The sequence below is a fragment of the Gymnoscopelus braueri genome, assembly GCF_963280865.1.
Source record: "Gymnoscopelus braueri genome assembly, chromosome: 8".
Taxonomy (NCBI): domain Eukaryota; kingdom Metazoa; phylum Chordata; class Actinopteri; order Myctophiformes; family Myctophidae; genus Gymnoscopelus; species Gymnoscopelus braueri.
The window spans coordinates 52,740,903-52,747,349 of NC_137609.1; the positions used below are offsets into that span (position 1 = coordinate 52,740,903).

The 6,447-nt window shown below is 40.1% G+C and overlaps 1 long non-coding RNA gene across 1 annotated transcript; it reads left to right on the forward strand.

Annotated features, from left to right (window-relative positions):
• The first annotated feature begins 2,983 nt into the window (after window positions 1–2,983).
• LOC308090312 lies at window positions 2,984–5,654 on the forward strand. The gene is made up of 3 exons (XR_013933606.1): window positions 2,984–3,071; window positions 4,434–4,475; window positions 5,495–5,654. It is a non-coding gene; the product is annotated as an uncharacterized lncRNA (long non-coding RNA).
• The last annotated feature ends 793 nt before the right edge of the window (window positions 5,655–6,447 follow it).

Here is a 6,447-nt window from a genome sequence, read left to right on the forward strand (position 1 = left end):
TCAGAGCAGCTCAGTAGTAAAGTGGGAGTGGTTCACAGCTCCTCCCTGTGGCCTGGCAGGCAAGTGAGGTAACTGTTTAAGTTTGATTAAAATCCATCCTGTTGACCGCGACATAGCACCGATGTAGCAGCAACATAGCCCCTACATAGCCAACACAGGGAAAATAAGTCGCTCTGCCGATCCCCTAGGAACACCCACGCTATGCACATAAATCGAACGCGATGTATCGGCGATATGACGCTCTTATTCTGACGTCGCAGCGACGCTGGGTGCTGTCTGGGGATGTATTGCTTGTAGCCTATGCATAATATAGACATGATTCCACCGCTTTTTATTTATTTTCTAGGCTATCAGTTAGTTCCATCTAGAGCTGAATTATATAGGTCCCTCAGTGTGTTTGCCAGCGGGCCATCTGAGCCTAAGTGTCACGTAATAATGAAAATAGGCTATCATGCCTTAATGAAACTGCGGAGGGACTGACGCACCAGTGTCCGTGCCGCGGTATTAATTTGTCGGCTAATAGCCTACTGTAGGCTACTCTACTGTATATTGATCACATGAACGCCACACACAACAGCCTAATAAATGTTACCATCTGATGATGAAAGCTGTGTCAGAAGATCCATTCCCCATTCAGACGTAGGACAGTGATATTAATCAAAAAATAACTAATTTAATCAATAAGTAATCAATAAGCTCTGGTCCATAATCGAATAGCAGCGTTCCACTTATGCCCTGGATTTATTTTCAACATCATCTTTTTACCTGGTAAACGTGAGCAATGTTATATCCTTTCCAGGTTATTAGTCTATTATTTGCTGGCGGGGTTAAACCTTGTAAACATTTCACATTACGTTCAGCTGATCCATCGTGCAATAGTGGGACTCGCTTCCAGACAGATCAGAATGATGTTCAAGTTCTCTGTCAGTGTCAAGGCAATGCGGCCGACAGCTGTAAATTTGGACGAGAAGTTAAACTTCTGCAACTCCGGTGTTGCCAGATTTTGTGAGAGAAATAAGCAACCAGGTCTATGAAAATAAGCCCAAAAGAAGTTCTGGCACTTAGGCCATTTAAGCACTTTAATTAAACCGTTGTGAGCTTGTAGATCTGCTATATTAAAAACAAAATCTTGTAATAAAATGTGGAATATTTGGAAGATTTTTGAAACATTCTAACAACACAAATCTGCCTCCAGCTGGCACAAAACATTTTCAGATGGGGCTTATAGGGATAAATTAGCCTACATATTAACTTGGGGGTCCACGACATAAAAATATTTGAGAACCACCGGTTAAAACAATTGAACAATTGTGAAGCAAGCCCAAATAACCAACTACACTTTAGAAGCAAGCCCAAAAAACCGCACCCCACTCTGTTACCAATATTTAAAAGCAACTTTACAGAAAAATAAGCGCAAATTCGCTTATAATATACGAACCCCTTTGGGAATTGCACGTCCGTTTGTGACTACCAAAATACGACCGGCCTTTACGAACTTTATTTACCCCATATTTACGACCCTCGTTATGAATCGGGGCCATTCTACACCCCCTTATTTTATTTAAGGTTTAATTTGGTTTAAATCAAATATTTGAAGAATATATTTGCGCTCTCAGAACTAGTCAATTTATGACATGTTAAAAGGGAAATGATGGGACAGACATTTAAGCTTATTTCAGCTCTAAAAGTGTGTTCTATTTGGTTTAATAAGAGTTCAAATTATTCTACAGACAGCACTCCGTTGTGCCTCACTTTCAAAAGGAATACACATTGTAAAGCAACATAAAATAACATTCACTTGTTTTTTGTATGAAAAATAGTCCTGTTAGTTTTACATGAAAGCAGCATCCTCTCATCAATAACATAACACGAAAGCTTATTTTCTGTGCCATATATGACACATAGACCATCTTTCACATAAATTATCAATATTTAGTTTTGCTTTATTCTGCTTTAATGATATTCAGATGAGTAACTGAAATGACACAACATGTCTGCAGGACTGAGTAGAAAGACAGTTTCCTGTTTCATGTGTGGTTTCATAGAGTGTGTATTCCTGTCATTCAATGCTGTAACATTGCACCACTTTGTGGTTTATAGTTCTTCTTTACACTGTGTTGTCCACTCTGATGTGTCTATACGTAGTAGTGCACACAGAAACACATAGATAGATGGATGGATGGATGGAAGGAAGGATAGGTAGGTAGGTAGGTAGGTAGGTAGGTAGGTAGGTAGGTAGGTAGGTAGGTAGGTAGGTAGGTAGGTAGGTAGGTAGGTAGTTAGGTAGGTAGGTAGGTAGGTAGGTAGGTAGGTAGGTAGGTAAGTAGGTATAAATACAACACATGCAAGTAAGGAAGGAGTTTCCAGTGTTTTGCCATGCTTTTATTTTAAGATATTCTTTATTTCCACTTTGAAATTGCACTCTAAATAAAGTGTGGCGTCGCCAAAATCCAGAATCCACCATAAAATGGGGTTGTGGCATGAAAAATCAATGGAACACAAATGATGCAATCAACATCATTATCCATTTAAAATGTTATGTCATCTTTGTTTGTTGTTTGGGGGAGGGTCATCTTTTTTTGGGGAGGGCCAAGGAAAAAGTATTTCTGTCAGACAGGGTCATGACTTACTTAAGGCTATAATGTAGGCGAGGTCATTTTGTTTTCCCCTCCTGATAAAACTGCTTCAAGCAAGAGACAATGGAACTGGCATTCTTATCGACATTCTTAACTCAAAAGTCTACAGAGTATGATGAATGCTGACCCAAAAGCCACAAAAGAAATGCAAATGAAGTCGTCGTCACTCTCGAATAAGTATGTACGTATTATGTACTTTTACAGTAATAATGTGCCACAGCAGAAGGAAACAGATGCATGTCCTCAGACATTTCATGAGAAATTAGGACATAATGTCTGTCATAAGTGAACTTGCTACATTCCAGTAATAGGCTGAGCATCTCACCACACAGGGAGTGGACACTGCAGCCAACAAGAAGCAGAGAGTCTGTATCAAACTACGTAGCATTCAGACACTTGTCAAGATGAAGTTTGCATCAACCTGCATAATATCATGTGAGTATTCATATTTCTCTTATATCTTATTTTAGTTGACTTTAACTATACAGTTAATTTTATTTTATTTCATTTCGAAGTGGTGCATCAACACAGTCCTAAAACCTGCTTTGCAATTGTTTAATGTTTTTAACAAATCACCTATTTTGTTCGAGTTCTGGTTTAGTGTTTTTATGTGGAGCAAATGGAAGTCCAGGCGGAAAATGTTTAACGTACAAATGAGTGGTTATGAGGTTTAGATGTAACGCGAGTCAACCTGAGGTTGTCTCAGTTTCACTGTAATTACATGAGTGGATAAAGTAGAGGTCTGTATCATAGAAGGTCCTCACAGCTAACATTCCCTCTCACCCTGCTGTGGAGAGAGCAAACTGTCTGCCTGTCAGGACCCAGTTTATAAAAGACAAAATGTGTGATAAAGGGAGGAAGAGACACTCAGTCACACATGGAGCTCTAGATCACCTGTGAGCTGCAGGAGAGTCATGTAGTTAAATGTTAAAGGGACTACACCATGAATTTTTGTAACTTTTAACTTTTTGGTGTTTTTGGTCTCCCCTACCTCTCTTCTATCCCCAAAAATACCCCAGTTTGAGCACTCAGGCTTTCACAGCATATCTGGGGTTTTATGTAAATCTGTCTCAAAACAGGCCAAACTGATTTGGCCCTCAAAGTGACGTCACTAGTGATACAATCCCTCCCGTTTTTCAGTTCCAAATTAATATGTTTTTTACTTTTTCCAAACAGGACAATGTGGTATTGCAGGTGAAAGTGCTTTATAAGCCAGAGAGAAGTTTGAGGGACATAAACAATATGATATTAAATATATATATATATATATATTTGTTTAATTCATGGTGTAGATCCTTTAACATAAGCGTCATATTATAAAAAATGAACTTGAATACCACTTGAATTCAAATGATATGAACTATTGAAGTGAACAGAATGCTGAACTGATGATAACTTTACATGAACTTGAATACAACTGTATTCAGTTAGGGGAGGTAGTTGCTCTGGAGGTAGAGTGTTCACTTGGGAATCGGAAGGTTCCAGTGTGTAAAAGCCCCAAATCTACCCCCACCTATACCCAGGGTTAAAGTGGGTTGGCCTGTTTTACACCCTGGGGTATATTCTGCCCAGTTTATTATATAAACTAGGCTAGCCCACTTTAAACGCAGGTGTAATTTGGGCAGAGGTAGGCTACTGTATATTCAGGGCTGTTACACCTGATGTCAAAGTGTCATTGAGCAAGATACTGAACCCGTAACTCCTCTGCTGTGCATGCCTCTCTCTCTCTCTCTCTCTCTCTCTCTCTCTCTCTCTCTCTCTCTCTCTCTCTCTCTCTCTCTCTCTCTTTCCACACAGTGCTGTATTTCCTCATCTGCTGTGGACCTGCTCAAACAGATGGTGAGACAACGTCAATGCATTGCATTATGGGTAGTGAGACACAGGCCATCTGATGTGTTCCTACCATCCTGTTAATACACAATAGATATTAATTCATTGATTTTCACAGCACCCTGTCAGTATTCGATTTAAACAGCGCTGAGTCAGCAGTTGTGGGCTTGAGCCCAGTTAGAAGCGCCCTAGACAGATACTGCAAAAACAAAGGGGACGGAAATATGTTTTTCCTTCTTTTTACTGGATGGGTTGCCAGGTTGGGAGCACCCAAGCGAGGTGTTAGCAGAGTGAGTGGCCACACAGAGCGATGTAGCACGTCTGTCTTGCAATGTTGAGATGCAACACACTGTATCAGTGGATTGTAGAAATGTACAACAGTAACATTTATTCCCTGGTGATTGAGATGGTAAAAAAAAGGACAACAAAGACAACAAAAGTATATCTCTTTGTTATAAACATTATTATATTGGTTTTAAGGTATTACTGCAGCACTGACTGCCATTAATCTTTGGCTAGATAATCCACCATAGATGGAACTAGGAATTATGTGAATGGAAGACTCAGGGAGATGGCCAGATGTTTTAACAGATCTGGGAGCAGTTTGGGGAGGGGGTCCTAATGTCTCAGGAGAAAGCTTTAAAAAAGAATGGAAAAACAACCAGTACTGTATGTCCTAGTAAAACCTTCATGCAGCTCATACTGTATCATTTTAACCCATTAAGACCTGAGGCCATTCTTAAAAATGTTTTCTAAATCCTAACAGTTTTTTGAAAAAAATCTGAAAAATATTTTTTCACGATTTTTCAAAAATAGCAGATCTACAAGCTCGTAGCGCGGCACTCGGTGCCGCGCTATGAGCTTGTATATCTGCTATTTTTGAATAGCCTAAAGAAATCTAAAAGTGACACAGATGCGTTCCAGGTATTAATGGGTTAAGGCATTGTGACATTTTACACAACGTAATTTAAACCGTTCTTCTTTTAACACTAAGTTTATTTATTTTTATGTGTTTTCTTCTCACTCAGCTGATCATCCAGTGAGGCTGGTCAACGGAGCAGACTCCTGTTCTGGCAGAGTAGAGATCTACTACAATGGCAGTTGGGGGACAGTGTGTGGTGATGGGTGGGATGTGACTGATGCCCGGGTAGTGTGTAGACAGTTAGACTGTGGAGAGGCTCTCTTCGCAGAGGAGGATGCATTCTTATTCGAACAGGGTGTTGGGCAGATCTGGTTGGATGAGGTCAGATGTTCAGGCAGTGAATCAAGTCTCTCACAGTGCAGCCATCCAGGGTTTGGAATCCACGACTGTGGACACTCTGAAGATGCCGGTGTTTTTTGTGAAGGTAAATATATAATATACACATAATAAATATATTATTATTATTATAAAATATATTATATTAATCAACATTACATTTTGGCATAATCTGTTGATTGTGTGTGTGTGTGTGTGTGTGTGTGTGTGTGTGTGTGTGTGTGTGTGTGTGTGTGTGTGTGTGCGTGCGTGCGTGCGTGCGTGCGTGCGTGCGTGCGCGAGTATACTGATCATATTTCATCATTCGACAATATCACAGGTTTACGTTACAAAGAATAGAAATATTAGCTAGAAGATTATCAAATAAAACAAATATATAAACATATTATACTATACAATTATAGCCTCACGTGGCCAGACAATATCACACGACACACTGCGTGGATATTAGTCTGGTCCTTATCAACGATAGATTTTTTTCCAAGGGGCGGTTACAAAAAGATCCAAACGGACTCTATTGGTTAGACCTAAACCAATCAGAGCAGTGCTTCCTTGTTCACGAACTAATCAGAGCAGTGCTTCCTTGTACGTCATTGCTCCAAATAAGGTGATAAGCCCGCCCACATTTGGATACTGGGCCCTGGTTGGCTCCACACCACTGCGGAGGGAGAGAAGTGGAATCTCTATGGAGGGGGGCCAGACCTAATCTGCCGAGGGCTAAAG